The following is a 17,449-nucleotide window of genomic DNA, read 5'->3' as shown; positions in this document are numbered from 1 at the left end:
ACCTGTGGTTATGTCCTAGCCTCGGATTCTCCTCGCTGTTGTAGTTCAGCTTATTGTTATGGCTATCTTTCCCTGAACCACTCCAGTCCTGTTTTACTGATATACCACCTTTAAATTCAATACGTAAGTATATTACGGTAAGTGGTACTTTTTCTGTTTCGACTAGCCTTTAATCCATTACTCAGAAATTTAACATACCTGTGGTTATATCCTAGCTTTGGATTCTCCTCGCCGTTATAGCTCAGCGTGTGTTTATGGCTCTCTTTTTATGAAGCACTCCAGTTCTGCTCTGATCCCAACTGAGCCACAAGGTCGTGCTGAAAAGAAAAATCTGACAAAACTTGTTGCAATCAAAACCTGCCGGCCTTACCTCTTTCAGATGACCTGTAGTGCTGATCGACCACAACTTTTTCCTACAACTGCTTTATGCAACGCATCAGGGTTTTACTATCAGCCAACGAACCTATTTACACAGGTTAGTATCACATTGTTATAATTCTTTATTTACCTTCTCAGTGATGAAAAGCCGCGTAAAATGAGCTTGTCTTGAGCTGCAGAAAGTTAAAATGTCTCAAGCCTTTAAATCGAAAAAAAAAATCCGCTCTTTTCTAATATTAATTCTGGCAAACTCGGGACAATCTTAACTCCTAGATTACACTAGACTAGACGAGACTATACGATACTTCCTTTCCTGAGACATTTAACTTACCTGTGGTTATGTCCTAGCCTTGGATTCTCCTCGGTATTGTAGCTCAGCTTGTTGTTATGGTTATCTTTTCATGAAGAAATCCAGTCCTGTTTTATTGACATCGCAGCTTTAAATTCAGTTCTTTACTATATTATACTATTTTGTACTTTTGTAAGACGAAGACAATCCGCTTCAACTCGCCTTTAATCCATTACTCAGAAATTTAACGTTGCTGTGGTTATGTCCTAGGTTTGGATTCTCCTCGCTTTTGTAGCACAACTTGTTGTAATGATTATCTACTCCAGTCCTGCTCTACTGATATCCCAGTGTTGCAAATTCAACCATGAATCACTAGTGACACTGTGATTGCTTGTGTCTTTCCAAAGGTCAGCTGGTGTCTTGGTAAAACTGAGTCTTGTGAAAAAAAAAATACTTGCAAACTTTTAAGACAACGTGGTGCTATATTTCAATATTCTGGAAAAATATTGTTAATACATTGACCATACGATAAAATTGTATTTATTTAACAACGTAACTATTTGTGAACTTATTAATATATCAATTTATTTACATATTCATTTATCTCCCTATTAATTTATCGTTTCTTAAGTTCTTAAAGAATTAATCAATGTTTCAGTGATTGAGATATATTTTATTTCTTTGATTTATCGTTTACTGATTATCAATTATTCTTGTTTACTTTCAGTTATTAGGTATACTTTTATTAAGGTATCATTAAACACGACCTGTCTACGACAATGCCGTAAGTAGACGCTCTTGATTGTGTTGGTGTGTCAACTGAAAACAGAACTGGACTGAAATACACTTGTATGGGCTTCAATGTGGACTTTTCGGAATAGCACTTCACTTGACTGGACGGGCCGCAATGCACTTGGTTGTTCCTAGCTTGACTGAGCAGGACTGTGTTGTGCTAGACTCAACGGCAGTTAGTTGTTCTGGACTGAACGGGACGGGACAGGACGAGACTGGGCTGAGCTGTTACGGATTGCACTGCTCTGCACTGCACTTCGCTGGACTAGACTCGACTGCTGTTGACTTATATGGATCTGGGCTATGCTGGATATAAATGTACTTAGCTGGAAGGGAACGAATCGGAATTAGACTAGACGGGACTGGACTGGACTGAGCCGGAAAGCACTTCAGAAGACTGAACTGGATGGCACTGCACTTCACTGGACTGGACTGTCTAAGGCTGAGCTTGACTTCACCAGACTGCACTACACTACACTACCCTGGATTGAACTGGAAAGTACCATACCGGACAGTCACTGCACCTCGCTAGACTGATCTGCACCGACCTGCATTCCACGTTTCCAAATGAAACTGATAAAGACTGTACTGCACTGTACATGAATGTACTCCACTGAACTATACCTCACAGGATACCTTAGCACAGCACTGGAAGTAATTTAAAGGATTGCTCTGGATTACCTAAACTGCAATGGAGTAGATGGCAATACATTAACTTACACTTGACTTACATGCAAAAAGACTGCAAATAAAGACTGATAAGCATACGAAATATGTAACAATGGGTATCGTGTTAGTTTTCCTTTGTTTGTCCCATAATTGAATACTTACAGTAAATCGTCACCTGTGACCTTTCTGATGAGCTGCTGATTGGGCCTTTTCTGAAAACACTAGTTTTTCTCCACTGAAAACAGAAAACTGTTAAGAGAAAAAAAGATGTTGAAATATTAAACACGTCACATAATGAAACGTTGTCATTTAACTAATTAATCAGGAAACCACCTAAAAAGTTCTGTAAACAGAAAATTTCAGAGAGTCTAGAAAAAAGGATAATTCTTACAAATGATTACATATAACCTATGAAGCGCTCGATGTGCTACTTCGTTTTGAGGTGATTTGAAGTGAGCCACGAGGTCATGCTGAAAAGAAAAAATCTAACAACTTGTTGCAATTAAAACATGCCGGCCCTACCTCTTTCAGATGACCTGTAGTTCTGAGCGGCCATAACTTTCTCCTACAACTGCTTTATGCAACGCATCAGGGTTTTACTATCAGCCAACGAACCCATCTTACAAAGGTTAGTGTCACATTGTTATAATTCTTTACTTACCTTCTCAGTGATGCTAAGCCGCTGAAAATGAGCTTGTCTTGAGCTGCAGAAAGTTAAAATGTCTGAAGCTCTTAAACTGAAAAAGGGCCCGCTCTTCTTTTATATGAATTCTGTCAGACTCGAGACAATTTTAACTCCTACACGATACTAATCTAGACTAAACTTCCTTTACCGAGACGTATAACATACCTGTGGTTATGTCCTAGCTTTGGATTCTCCTTTCTGTTATTTGCAACTCAGCCTGTTGTTATGGCTCTCTTTTCATGAAGCACTCCAGTCCTACTCTTATCCGAACTGAGCCACGAGATCATGCTGAAAATCTAACAAAACTTGTTGCAATCAAAACATGCGGGCCTTACCTCTTTCAATTGACCTGTAATGCTGATCGACCATAACTTTTTCCTACAACAGCTTTAGGCAACGCATCAGGGTTTTCCTGTCAGTGAACGAACCCATCTTACACAGGTTAGTATCAAATTGTTATGATTATTTACTTACCTTCACAATGATGCATAGTCGCTGAAATGAGCTTATCGTGAGTTGCAGAAAGTTAAGTCTCAAGCTCTAAAATGGAAAAAAGGCTCGATCTTTTATATGAATTCTGGCAATCTCGAGACAACCTTAACTCCTACACTAGACTAGAATAGACTTTACTATACTTCATTTACTTAGACGTTTAACATACCTGTGGTTATGTCCTAGCTTTGGATTCTCCTCGCTGTTGTAGCTCAGCTTGTTGTTATGGCTCTCTTTTTACGAAGCACACCAGTCCTGCTCTGATCCAAACTGAGCCACGAGGTCATGCTGAAAATCTAACAAAACTTGTTGCAATCAAAACATGCGGGCCTTACCTCTTTCAATTGACCTGTAATGCTGATCGACCATTACTTTTTCCTACAACTGCTTCAGGCAACGCATCAGGGTTTTCCTATTAGCGAACGAACCCATCTTACACAGGTTAGTATCAAATTGTTATGATTATTTACTTACCTTCACAATGATGCAAAGTCGCTGAAATGAGTTTCTGGTGAGTTGCAGAAAGTTAAAATGTCTCAAGCTCTAAAATGGAAAAAAAAAGGCGCGCTCCTCTATTATACTAATTCTGGCAAACTTGAGACAACCTTAACTCCTACACTAGACTAGACTATACTTCCTTTACTGAGACATTTAACATACCTGTGGTTATGTCCTGGCTTTGGATTCTCCTCTCTGTTGTAGCTCAGCTTGTTGTTATGGCTATCTTTCCACGAAGCACTCCAGTCCTGTTCTACTGACATCCCAGCTTTAGATTCAATATTTTACTATACTATACTATACTATGTAGCACTTTTTTAAGAGTTAGACAATCCGCTTCGATTAGCCTTTAAATTATTACTCAGAAATTAAACGTACCTGTGGTTATGTCCTAGCTTTGGATTTTCCTCGCTGTTGAAGCTCAGCTTGATGTGATGACTATCTTCTAACGAAGCAATCTAGTCCTCCTCTACTGATATCCGTGCTTTAACCTCAATACTATACTACAATATGTAGTACTTTTTGTAAGAGGAATACAATCCGCTTCGAGTAGCCTTTAATCCATTACTCAGAAATTTAACGTACCTCTGGTTATGTCCTAGCCTTGGATTCTCCTCGCAGCTGGTTCTCAGCTTGTTGTTATGATTATCCATTCCAGTCCTGCTCTACTGATATCCCAGTGTTGCAAATTCAGCCATGAATCACTAGCGACCCTGTGATTGCCTTTGTCTTTCTAAAGGTCAGCTGATGTCTTGGTAAAACTTAGTCTTGTGAGAAAAGATACTTGCAAACCTCCAAGATAACGTGGTACTGTTACGTGGTAACCATAAAAAGATTGTTAATACATTGACTATACGATAAAATTTTATTTATTTAACAACGTAAATATTTCTCAACCTATTTATATATCAATTTCTTTTCATATTTATATATCTCCCTATTAATTCATCATTTCTTTAGTTCTTCAAGAATTAATCAATGTTATCAGTTATTGAGATATATTTATTTATTTATTTTATATATTTTATTGATTATCAGTTATTTTTGTTTGTTTTTAAGTTATTAGGTACACTTTTATTAAAAGTAAAGCCCAAGTGGCCCAGGGTATCATTAAAGAAGACCTTTCTACGGCAATGTAAGTAGACGCTCTTCCTTGTGTTGGTGTGACAACTGAAGACAACACTGGACTGAAATACACCTACATGGGCTTAAATGTGGGCTTTTTGGAATAGCACTTCACTTCACTGGACGGGCCGCAATGCACTTGGTTGTTCCTAGCTTGACTGAGCAGGACTGCGTTGTCCTGGACTCGGCGGCAATTAGTTGTTCTGGACTGAACGTATCGGGACAGGACGAGACTGGGCTGAGCTGTTACGGATTGCACTGCTCTGCACTTCATTGACTGGACTAGACTCGACTGCTATTGACTTATATGGACCTGGGCTATGCTGGATTGAAATGTACTTAGCTGGAAGGGAGTGAATGGAATTGGATGGGAACGAACAGTATTGGACTAGACGGGCGCAAAATCCACTGAATGAACTGGACCACACGTCAGTGGAGTGGACTGGACTGGACTGAGCCGGACCACTTCAGAAGACTGAACTGGACGGCACGGGACTTCACCGGACTGGACTGTCGTAGTCTGAGCTTGACATCACCATATTGCACTACACTGCGCTACCCTGGATTGGACTGGAACGTACCATACAAAACAGTCACTGTACCTCGCTAGACTGATCTGCACCGAACTGCATTCCACGTTTCCAAATGAAACTGATAAAGACTGTACTGCACTGTACATGAATGTACTCCATTGAACTAGACCACACAGGATAGCTTAGCACAGCATTGGAAGTAATTTAAAAGGATTGTTCTGGATTACCTAAACTGCAATGGAGTAGATGGCAATACATTAATGTACACTTGACTTGCATGCAAAAAGAATGCTAATAAAGACTGATGATATACTGATGTTTTGAGAAAACATCAACGAAATAAATATTATATTATGAAGCTAGTTTTAGTTTCAATTTTTTAAGACAATTCGTGTTTTGAGCATACGAAATATGTAGCAATGGGTATCGAGTTAGTTTTTCTTAGTTTGTCCCATGATTGAATATTTACGGTTAATCGTCATCTGTGACCTTTCTGATGGGCTGCTGATTAGGGGTTTTTTTTTTTGCACTGAAAACGGAAAACTGTTAAGAGAAAAAAAGATGTTGAAATATTAAACACGTAACATTGTGAATAGTGAAACGTTGTCAGTAAACCAATTAATCAGGAAACCACCTAAATAGTTCTGTAAACATTAAATTTCAGATAGTCTAGAAAAAAGGATAATTCTTACAAATGATTACATATTACCTGTGAAGCCCTCGATGTGCTTCTTGTTTATGACGTGATCCGACGTGAGCCACGAGGTCATGCTGAAGAGAAAAAATCGAACAACTTGTTGCAATCAAAACATCCCGGCCTTACCTCTTTAAGATGACCTGTAGTGCTGATCGACCGCGTCTTTCTCCACCAACTGCTCTATGCAACGGACCAGAGTTTTCCTATCAGCCAACAAACCCATCTTACACAGGTTAGTATCACATTGTTATAATTCTTAAATTACCTTCTCAGTGATGCAAAGCCGCTAAAAATGGGCTTCTCTAGCTGCAGAAAGTAAAACGTCGCAAGCTCTTAAATCGTAAAAAAGGCCCGCTGTTCTTTTATATTAATTCTGGCAAACTCGAGTGCTGATAGACCATAACTTTTTCCTCCAACTGCTCTCTGCAACGCATCAGGGTTTTCCTATCAGTGAACGAACTCATCTTGTACAGGTTAGTATCACATTGTTATGATTATTTATTTACCTTTTCAGTGATGCTAAGACGCTGAAATGAGCTTATCTTGAGCTGCAGAAAGTTAAAGTGTCTGAAGCTCTTAAATCGAAAAAAGGCGCGCTCTTTTTTTATATTAATGCTGCCAAACTCGAGACAACCTTAACTCCTACACTAGACTAGGCTAGACTATACTATACTTCCTTTACTGTGGTTATGTCCAAGCCTTGGATTCTCCTTGCTGTTGTAGCTCAGCTTGTTGTTATGGCTATCTTTTCATGAAGCAGTCCAGTCCTGCTCTACTGATATCTCTGCGTTAAATTAAATACTATACTTTACTATATAGTAATTTTGTAAAGAGGAACACAACCCGCTTCGACTAGGCTTTAATCCATTACTCAAAAACTTAACGTACCCGAGGTTATGTCCTAAATATAACAAAATTTGTTGTAATCAAAACATGCCGGCCTTACCTCTTTCAGATGACCTGTAATGCTGATCGACCATAACTTTTTCCTCCAACTGCTCTATGCAACGCATCAGGGTTTTCCTATCGGTGAACGAACCCATCTTACACAGGTTAGTATCGCATTGTTATAGTTCTTTACTTACCTTTTTAGTGATGCAAAGACGCTGAAAATGGGCTTATCTTTAGCTGCAGCAAGTTAAAATGTCTCAAGCTCTTAAATTAAAGAAAAGGCCCGCTGTTCTTTTATATTAATTCTGGCAAACTGGAGACGACGCTAGCTTGTACACTAGACTAGACTAAAGTATACTCTACATCCATTACTCAGAAATCTAACATACCTGTAGTTATGTCCAAGCTTTAGATTCTCCTCGTTGTTGTAGCTCAGCTTGTTGTTACGGCCATCTTTTCGTGAAGCACTCCAGCTCTGTTCTATCGATAATCCACCTTTATATTTAATACTATATTAAACCGTGTAGTATTTTTCTGAGAGAAAGACAATCCGCTTCGAGTAGTTTTAAATCCATTACTCAGAAATTACATGTACCTGTTATTATGTCCTAGCTTTTAGTCTCTTTTCGCTGTTGTAGCTCACTATGTTGTAATGGCTATCTTTTTATTCAGTCCTTCTCTGCTCCGAACTGAGCCACGAGGTCATGGAGAAAAGAAAAGATTTAAAAGAAATTTCTTGCGATCAAAACATGCCGGCCTTACCTCTTTCAGATGACCGGTAGTGCTGATCGACCACCACTTTTTCCTTCAACTGCTCTATGCAACGCATCAGGGTTTTCCTATCAGCCAACGAACCCATCTTACAAAGATTAGTATCGCGGTATTATAATTCTTTACCTACCTTCTCAGTGATGGAAAGCCGTTGAAAATGAGCTCATCTTGAGCTGCAGAAAGTTAAATTGTCTGAAGCTCTTAAATCGAGAAAAAGGCGCCCTCTTCTTTTATATTATATCTGGCAAACTCAAGACAACCTTATTTCTTACACTAGACTAGACTAGACTAGACTTCCTTTACTGAGACATTTAACATACCTATGGTTGTTGTCCAAGCCTTGGATTCCTCTCGCTGTCGTAGCTCAGCTTTTTGTTATGGCTATCTTTTCATGAAGCGCTCCAATCCTGTTTTACTAATATCCTAGATTTACATTCAATTGTTTACTATACTATACTATGTAGTACTTTTCTGCATCGACTAGCCTTTAATCCATTACTCAGAAATTAAATGCACCTGTGGCTATGTCCTAGGTTCGGATTCTTCTCGCGGTTGTAGCTTAGCTTGTGGTTGTGGCTATCTTTTAATGAAACACTCCAGTCCTGCTCTGATCCGAACTGAACCACGCAGTCAGGGTGAAAAGGAAAAATCTAACAACTTGTTGCAATCAAAACCTGATGGCCCTACCTCTTTCAGATGACCTGTAATACTGATCGACCAAGATTTTTTCCTCCAACTGCTCTTTGCAACGCATCAGGGTTTTCCTATCAGCCAACGAACCCATCTTACACAGGTTAGTATCACATTGTTGTAATTCTCGTTGCAATCAAAACATGCCGGCCTTACCTCTTTCAGATGACCTGTAGTGCTGAACGACCATAACTTTATATGATATCAGCCAACGAACCAATCTTACACAGGGTAGTATCACATTGTTATAATTCTTTACTTACCTTCTCGGTGATGCTAAGCCGCTGAAAATGAGCTTTTCTTGAGCCACAGAAAGTTAAAATGTGTAAAGCTAAAGCTTTTATATTAATTCAGGGAAACTCGAGACAACCTTGCCTCCTACACTAGACTAGACTATACTTTACTTCCTTTACTGAGACATTTGACATACCTGTGGTTATGTCCTAGTCTTTGATTATCCTTCCTGTTGTATCTCAGCTTGTTGTTATGGCTATATTTTCACTAAGCACTGCAGTCCTGTTTTACTTATTTCCCAGCCTTGGATTCAATACTTTACTATAGTATACTATGTAGTACTTTTCTAAGAGGAAGACAATCCCCTTTGACTAGCCTTTAATCCACTACTAAGTAATGTAACGTACCTGTGCTTATGTCCTAGCTTTGGATTCTTCTTGCAGCTGTTGCTTAGCTTGTTGTTATGATTATCCATTCTAGTCCTGCTCTACTGACATCTCAGTGTTGCAAATTCAGCCATAAATCACTAACGACATTCTGACGTCTTGTGTCTTTCCAAAAGGTCAGCTGGTGTCTTGGTAAAACTTAGTCTTGTGAGAAAAAATACTTACAAACCGTTAAGACAGCGTGGTGCTATATTTTAATGTTCTGCAAAAACATTTTAAATACATCGACCATACGATAAAATTGTATTCAGTTAATAACGTCAGTATTTCTTAACTTATTTATATATCAATTTATTTACATATTTATTCATCTCCCAACTAATTCATCATTTATTTAGTTCTTCAAGGATTAATCAATGTTTTCAGTGATTGAGATATATATTTTATTTCTTTATTTTATGTTTTATTGATTATCAGTTATTCTTGTTTACTTTTCAGTTATTAGGTATACTTTTATTAAGGTATCATTAAAAAAGACCTGTCTACGACAATGCCGTAAGTAGACGCTCTTGATTGTGTTAGTGTCACAACTGAAGACAACACAGGACTGACACACTTGTAAGGGCTTCGATGTGGACTTTTCCGAATAGTACTTCACTTGACTGGACGGGCCGCAATGCACTTGGTTGTTCCTAACTTGACTGAGCAGCGCTGCGTTGTGCTGGACTCAACGGTAGTTAGTTGTTTTGGACGGGACGGACGGGCCGGGACGGCAGAGCTGCTACGGATTGCACTGCTCTGCACTGCACTTGACTGGACTAGACTCGACTGCTGTGTTGTTGGGACCTGGGCTATGCTGGATTTAAATGTTCTTAGCTGGTTGGGAATGAATTGGAATTGGACAGGACGGGCGCAGATTTCACTGAATGGACTGGACCGCACGTCAGTGGAGCGGACTGGACTGGACTGAGCCGGACCACTTCAGAAGACTGAGCTGGACGGCACGGGACTTCACCGGACTGGACTACACTGCACTAGCCTGGATTGAACCGGAAAGTACCATACAGGACACTCACTGTACCTCGCTAGACTGATCTGCACCGAACTGCATTCCACGTTTTGAAATGAAACTGATAAAGACTGTACTGCACTCTATTTAAATGTACTCCACTGAACTAGACCACACAGGATAGCTTAGCACAGCACTGGAAGTAAGTTAAAAGGACTGTTTTGGATTGCCTAAACTGCAATGAAGTAGATGGCAATACATTAATCTACACTTGACTTACATGCAAAAAGACTGCTAATAAAGACAGATAATATACTGATGTTTTGAGAAAACATCAACGAAATAAAGATTATATTATGAAGCTAGTTTTAGTTTCAATTCTTCAAGACAATTCGTGTTTTGAGCGTACGAAATATGTAACAATGGGTATCGTGTTAGTTTACCTAAATTGGTCCCATAATTGAATACTTACAGTTAATCGTCATCTGTCATTAGGCCTCAATCGTCATGGGCTGATGATTAGGCCTTGTTTGAAAACACTAGTTTTTCTCCACTTAAAACAGAAAACTGTTCAGAGAAAAAAAGATGTTGAAATATAAAACAAATTACATTGTAAAACGTTGTCATTAAAACAATTAATCAAGAAACCACCTAAAAAGTTCTGTAAACAGAAAATTTTAGATTGTATAGAAGAAAGAATTACTCTTACAAATGATTACAAATTACCTATGAAGCGCTCGATGTGCTATTTGGTTTTGACGTGGTTTGAAGTGAGCCACGAGGTCATGCTGAAAAGAAAAAATCTAACAACCTGTTGCAATCAGAACATGCCGGCCTTACCTCTTTCAGATGACCTGTAGTGCTGAACGACCAGAACTTTCTCCTACAACTACTTTATGCAACGCATCAGGGTTTTGCTGTCAGCCAACGCACCCATCTTACACAGGTTACTATCACATTGCTATAATTCTTTACTTACCTTCTCAGTGATGCTAAGCCGCTGAAAATGAGGATTTCTTGAGCCACAGAAAGTTAAAATGTCTAAAGCTCTTAAACCGAAAAAAGGGCCCGCTGTTCTTTTATATTAATTCTGGCAAACTCGAGACAACCTTAACTCCTACACTAGACTAGACTAGACTTCCTTTACTGAGACATTTCACATACCTGTGGTTAGGTCCTAGCTTTGGAATTTCTTCGCTGTTGTAGCTCAGGTTGGAGTATCACGCATCAGGGTTTTGCTATCAGTGAAAGAACTCATCTTACTCAGGTTAGTATCAAATTGTTATGATTATTTACTTACCTTCTCAGTGATGCGAAGGTTATGTCCTAGCTCTGAATTCTCCTCTATGTTGTGGCTCAGCTTCTTGTTATGGCTCTCTTTTTATGAAGCACTCCAGTGCTGCACTGATCCGAACTGAGTTACGAGGTCATGCTGAAAAAAAAAAATCTAACAAAACTTGTTGCAATGGAAACATGCCAGCCTTACCTCTTTCAGATGATCTGTAGTGCTGATTGACTATCACTTTTTCCTACAACTGCTTTAACAACGTTAACTCTTAGACTAGACTAGAATAGACTATATCATACTTCATTTACTGAGACATTTAGCATACCTGTGGTTATGTCCAAGCTTTGAATTCTCCTCTTTGTTGTCGCTCGGCTTCTTGTCATGGCTCTCTTTATGTGAAGCACTCCAGTCCTTCTCTGATCCGAACTGAGCCACGAGGTCATGCTGAAGAAAAAAAAAATCTAACAAAACTTGTTGCAATGGGAACATGCCGGCCTTACCTCTTTCAGATGATCTGTAGTGCTGATTGACCATCACTTTTTCCTACAACTGCTTTAGGCAACGCATCAGGGTTTTCCTTTCAGAGAACGAACTCATATTGCACAGGGTAGTATCAAATTGTTATGATTATTTACTTACCTTCTAAGTGATGCAAAGTCGCTGAAATGAGCTTATCGTGAGTCGCAGAAAGTTAAAATGTCTTAAGCTCTAAAATAGGAAAAAAAGCGCGCTCTTTTATCTTAATTCTGGCAAACTCGAGAGAACCTTAACTCCTTCACTAGACTAAACTAGACTATAGTATACTTCCTTTGCTAAGACATTTAACATACCTGTGGTCACGTCCTAGCTTTGGATTCTCCTCTCTGTTGTAGCTCAGCTTGTTGTTATGGCTCTCTTTTTAAGCCCTCCAGTCCTGCTCTGATCCGAACTGAGCCAGGAGGTCATGCTGAAGAAAAAAAAAAAAGACCTGACAGAACTTGTTGCAATCAAAACATGCCGGCCTTACCTCTTTCAGATGACCTGTAGTGATGATCGACCATAACTTTTTCCTAAAACTGCTTTAGGCAACGCATCAGGGTTTTCCTATTAGCGGACGAACCCATCTTGCTCAGGTTAGTATCAAATTGTTATGATTATTTACTTACCTTCTCAGTGATGCAAAGTCGCTGAAATGAGCTTATCGTGAGTTGCAGAAAGTTAAAATGTCTCAAGCTCTAAAATGGAAAAAAAGGCACGCTCCTCGTTTATATTAACTCTGGCAAACTCGAGACAACCTTAACTCTTAGACTAGACTAGACTAGACTATAGTATACTTCTTTACTGAGACATTTAACATACCTGTGGTTATGTCCTAGCTTTGAATTGTCCTCGTTGTTGTAGCTCAGCTTTTTGTTATAGCTGTCTTTTCATGAAGCACTCTAGTCCTGTTCTACTGACATCCCAGGTTTAAATTCAAAATTTTACTATACTATACTATGTAGCACTTTTATAAGAGGAAGAAATCCGCTTTAACTGGCCTTTAAATTATTATTCTGAAATAAAACGTACCTGTGGTTATGTCCTAGCTTTGGATTCTCCTCGCTGTTGTAGCTCAGCTTGTTGTGATGACTATCTTCTAATGAAGCAATCTAGTCCTCCTATACTGATATCTGTGCTTTAACTTTAATACTATACTACAATATGTAGTTCTTTTGGTAAGAGGAAGACAATCCGCTTCGAGTAGCTTTTAATCCATTACTCAGAAATTTAACGTACCTCTGCTTATGTCCTAGCCTTGGATTCTCCTCGCAGCTGGTTCTCAGTTTGTTGTTACGATTATCCATTCCATTTCTGCTCTACTGATATCCCAGTGTTGCAAATTGAGCCATGAATCACTAGCGACCCTGTGATTGCTTGTGTCTTTCTAAAAGTCAGCTGGCGTCTTGGTAAAACTTAGTCTTGTGAGAAAAGATAGTTGCAAACCTCCAAGATAACGTGGTATTGTATTTTAATATTCTGCAAAAAGATTTTTAATACATAGACCATGCGATAAAATTGTATTTATTTAACAACGTAACTATTTTTCAACCTATTTATATATCAATTTATCTACATATTTATTGATCTCCCTATCAATTCATCATTTCTTTAGTTCATCTATAATTAATCAATGTTATCAGTTATTGAGATATATTTATTTCTTTATTTTATCGTTTATTGATTATCAATTATTTTTGTTTGTTTTTAGGTTATTAGGTACACTTTTATTAAAAGTAAAGCCCAAGTGACAGGCCTAAGTGGCCCAAGGTGTCATTGAAAAGGACCTTTCTTCGACAATGTAAGTAGACGCTCTTCCTTGTGTTGGTGTGACAACTGAAGACAACACTGGACTGAAATACACTTGTATGGGCTTAAATGTGGGCTTTTCGGAATAGCACTTCACTTGACTGGACGGGCCGCAATGCACGTGGTTGTTCCTAACTCGACTGAGCAGGACTGCGGTGTCCTGGACTCGGTGGCAATTAGTTGTTCACGACTGGATGAGACGGGACTGGGCTGAGCTCTAGCGGATTACACTGCTCTGCACTGCACTTGACTGGACTAGACTCGACTCGACTGCTGTTGACTCGTATGGACCTGGGCTACGCTGGATTAAAATGTACTTAGCTGGAAGGGAATGAATTGGAATTGGACTGGACCGCGCGTCAGTGGAGTGGGACTGAGCCGGACAGCACTTCAGAAGACTGAACTGGACGGCATGCACTTCACTGGACTGGACTGTCTTACTTTGAGCTTGACTTCAGACTGCACTACATTGCACAATTGGATTGGATTGGAAAGTACAATACAGGACAGTCACTGCACCTCGCTATACTGATCTGCACCGAACTGCATTCTACGTTTCCAAATGAAACTGATAAAGACTGTACTGCACTGTACATGAATGTACTTCACTGGACTAGACCACACAGGATACATTTAGTGCTGTGCTAAGCTAAGTTAAAAGCATTGTTCCGGATTACCTAAACTGCAATGGAGTAGATGGCAATATGTTAATCTACACCTGACTTCCATGCAAAAAGACTGCTAATAAAGACTGATAAGATACTGATGTTTTGAGAAAACATCAACGAAATAAATATTATAGTGTGAAGCTAGTTTCAGTTTTAACTATTTAAGACAATTCGTGTTTTGAGCATACGAAATATGTAACAATGGGTATCGTGTTAGTTTTCCTTAATTTGTCCCATATTGAATACTTACAGTTAATCTTCATCTGTCACCTTTCTGATGGGCTGCTGATTGGGTCTTGTTTGAAAACACTAGTTTTTTTTTCACTTAAAACAGGAAACTGTTTAGAGAAAAAAGGTGGTTAAATAACAAACACGTCACATTGTGAAACGTTGTCGTTAAAACAATTATTCAGGAAACCACCTTAAAAGTTCTGTAAACAGAGAATTTCAGATAGTCTAGAAGAAAGAATAACTCTTACCAATGATTACATATTACCTTTTAAGCGCTCGATGTGCTATTTGGTTTTGACGTGATTTGAAGTGAGCCACGAGGTTATGCTGAAAAGAAAAAATCTAACAACTTGTTGCAATCAAAGCATGCCGGCCTTACCTCTTTCAGATGACCTGTAGTGCTGATCGGCCATAACTTTTTCCTCTAACTGCTCTATGCAACGCATCACGGTTTTCCTATCAGCCAAGGAACTCATGTTACATAGGTTAGCGTCACAGTATTATAATTCTTTACTTACCTTCTCAGTGATGGAAAGCCACTAAAAATTAGCTTATCTTGAACTGGAGAAAGTTAAAATATCTCAAGGTCTTAAATCGAAAAAAAGGCCCGCTCTTCTTTTATATAAATTCTGGCAAACTCGAGACAACCTTAACTCCTACACTACCTACATTAGACTACACTAGACTTCCTTTCCTGAGACATTTAACATACCTGTGGTTATGTCCAAGCTTTGGATTCTCCTCGCTGTTGTAGCTCAGCTTGTTGTTATGGGTATCTTTTCCTGAAGCACTCATGTCCTGTTTTGCTGATAACCCAGCTTTAATTTCAATTTGTTACTATATTGCACTATGTAGTACTTTTTCTGTTTCGACTAGCCCGTAATCCATTACTCAGAAATTTAACGTACCTGTGATTATGTCCAAGCTTTGGATTCTTTACGCTGTTTTATCTTAGCTTGTGGTTGTCACTATCTTTTTATGAAGCACTCCAGTCCTGCTCTGATTAAAAGTGAGCCACGAGGTGATGCTTAAAAGAAAAAATCTGACAAAACTTGTTGCAATCAAAACCTGCCGGCCTTACCTCTTTCAGATGACCTGTAGGTCGACCAGAACTTTTTCTTACAACTGTTTTATGCAACGCATCAGGGTTTTCCTACCAGCCAACGAACCCATGTTGCACAGGTTAGTATCACATTGTTTTAATTCTTTACTTACCTTCTCAGTGATGGAAAGCCGCGTAAAATGAGCTTATCTTGAGCTGCAGAAAGTTAAAATGTCTGAAGCTCATAAATCGGAAAAAAAACCTGCTCTTCTCCTATATTAATTCTGGAAAACTCGAGACAACCGTAACTCGTAAATTACATTACACTAGAGTAGACTATACTATACTTCCTTTCCTGACACATTTAACATACCTGTGGTTATTTCCTAGCCTTGGATTCTCCTCGGTATTGTAGCTTGTTGTTATGGCTATCTTTTCATGAAGAACTCTAGTCCTTTTTTACTGATATCGCAGCTTAAATTTAATTCTATACTATACTATGTTGTTCTTTTCTAAGAGGAAGGCAATCCGCTTCAACTAGCCTTTAATCAATTACTCAGAAATTTAATGTTGTGGTTATGTCCTAGGTTTGGATTCTCCTCGCTGTTGTAGCTCAACTTGTTGTTATGGCTATCTTCTTATGAAGCGCTCCAGTCCTCCTCTACTAATATTCGTCCTTTAACTTCAATACTATAGTATACTATACTATGTAGCACTTTTTGTAAGAGGAAGGCAATCCGCTTCGACTAGCTTTTAATCCATTAATCAAACATTTAACGCACCTGTGGTTATGTCTAGCCTCGGATTCTCCTCACTGGTGTTACTCAGCTGATATCTCAGTGTTTCAAATTCAATCATGAACCACTCGTGACCCTGTGATTGCATGTCTTTCCAAAGGTCAGGTAGTGTCTTCGGAAAACGGAGTCTTGTGAGAAAATATTCTTGCAAACTTTTAAGACAACGTGGTGGTAGATTTTAGTATTCTGCAAAAATATTGTTAATACATTGACCATACGATAAAATTGTATTTATTTAACAACGTAACTATTTCTCAACTTGTTAATATATCAATTTATTTACATATTTATTCATCTCCCTATTAATTCATCATTTCGTTAGTTCTTTATCAATTATTTAATGTTTTCAGTGAATGAGATCTATATTTTTTCTTTATTTTATCTTTTATTGATTATCAATTATTCTTGTTTACTTTTCAGTTATTAGGTATACTTTTATTAAGGTATCATTAAAAAAGACCTGTCTACGACAATGCCGTAAGTAGACGCTCTTGATTGTGTTGGTGTGACAACTGAAGACAAGACTGGACTGAAATACGCTTGTATGTGATTCAATGTGGACTTTTCCGAATAGCACTTCAGTTGCCTGGACGGGCTGCAATGCACTTGGGTGTTCCTAACTAGACTGAGTGGGACTGCATTGTGCTGGACTCAACGGCAGTTAGTTGTTCAGGACTGGACGGGACGGGACTGGGCTGAGCTGTTACGGATTGCACTGCTCTGCACTGCACTTGACTGGACTAGACTCGACTCGACTGCTGTTGACTTATATGAACCTGGCCTACGCTGGATTGAAATGTACTTAGCTGGAAGGGAATGAATTGGAATTGGACTGGACGGGCGCAGATTTCACTGAATGGACTGGACCGCACATCAGTGGACTAGACTGGACTGGACTGAGCCGGACAGCACTTCAGAAGACTGAACTGGACGGCACTGCACTTCACTGGACTGGACTG

General features: G+C 39.0%; 1 long non-coding RNA gene across 20 annotated transcripts in view; it reads right to left on the bottom strand.

The window, feature by feature from the left end:
- LOC113680713 (uncharacterized) overlaps window positions 1-15,832 on the bottom strand; it is a 32,313-nt gene extending 16,481 nt beyond the window's left edge. For 4 of the 20 annotated variants that reach the window (XR_016187784.1, XR_016187779.1, XR_016187777.1 and 1 more), the window contains exons 1-2: window positions 199-15,749; window positions 3-108 (exon numbers count right to left, since the gene is read on the bottom strand). This is a non-coding gene — a long non-coding RNA (uncharacterized LOC113680713). Of the gene's footprint in view, window positions 1-2; window positions 109-198 lie in introns of all 20 variants that reach the window. The other 16 variants (XR_016187769.1, XR_016187770.1, XR_016187771.1 and 13 more) reach the window with 9 other exon arrangements.
- Between the last annotated feature and the right edge of the window lie 1,617 nt (window positions 15,833-17,449).

The sequence above is a fragment of the Pocillopora damicornis genome, chromosome 6 (genome assembly GCF_964200805.1).
Source record: "Pocillopora damicornis chromosome 6, jaPocDami1.2, whole genome shotgun sequence".
In the NCBI taxonomy this organism is placed as follows: domain Eukaryota; kingdom Metazoa; phylum Cnidaria; class Anthozoa; order Scleractinia; family Pocilloporidae; genus Pocillopora; species Pocillopora damicornis.
The sequence above is the reverse complement of the archived record's forward strand: the minus strand, read 5'-3'. Positions and strand labels throughout refer to the sequence as shown.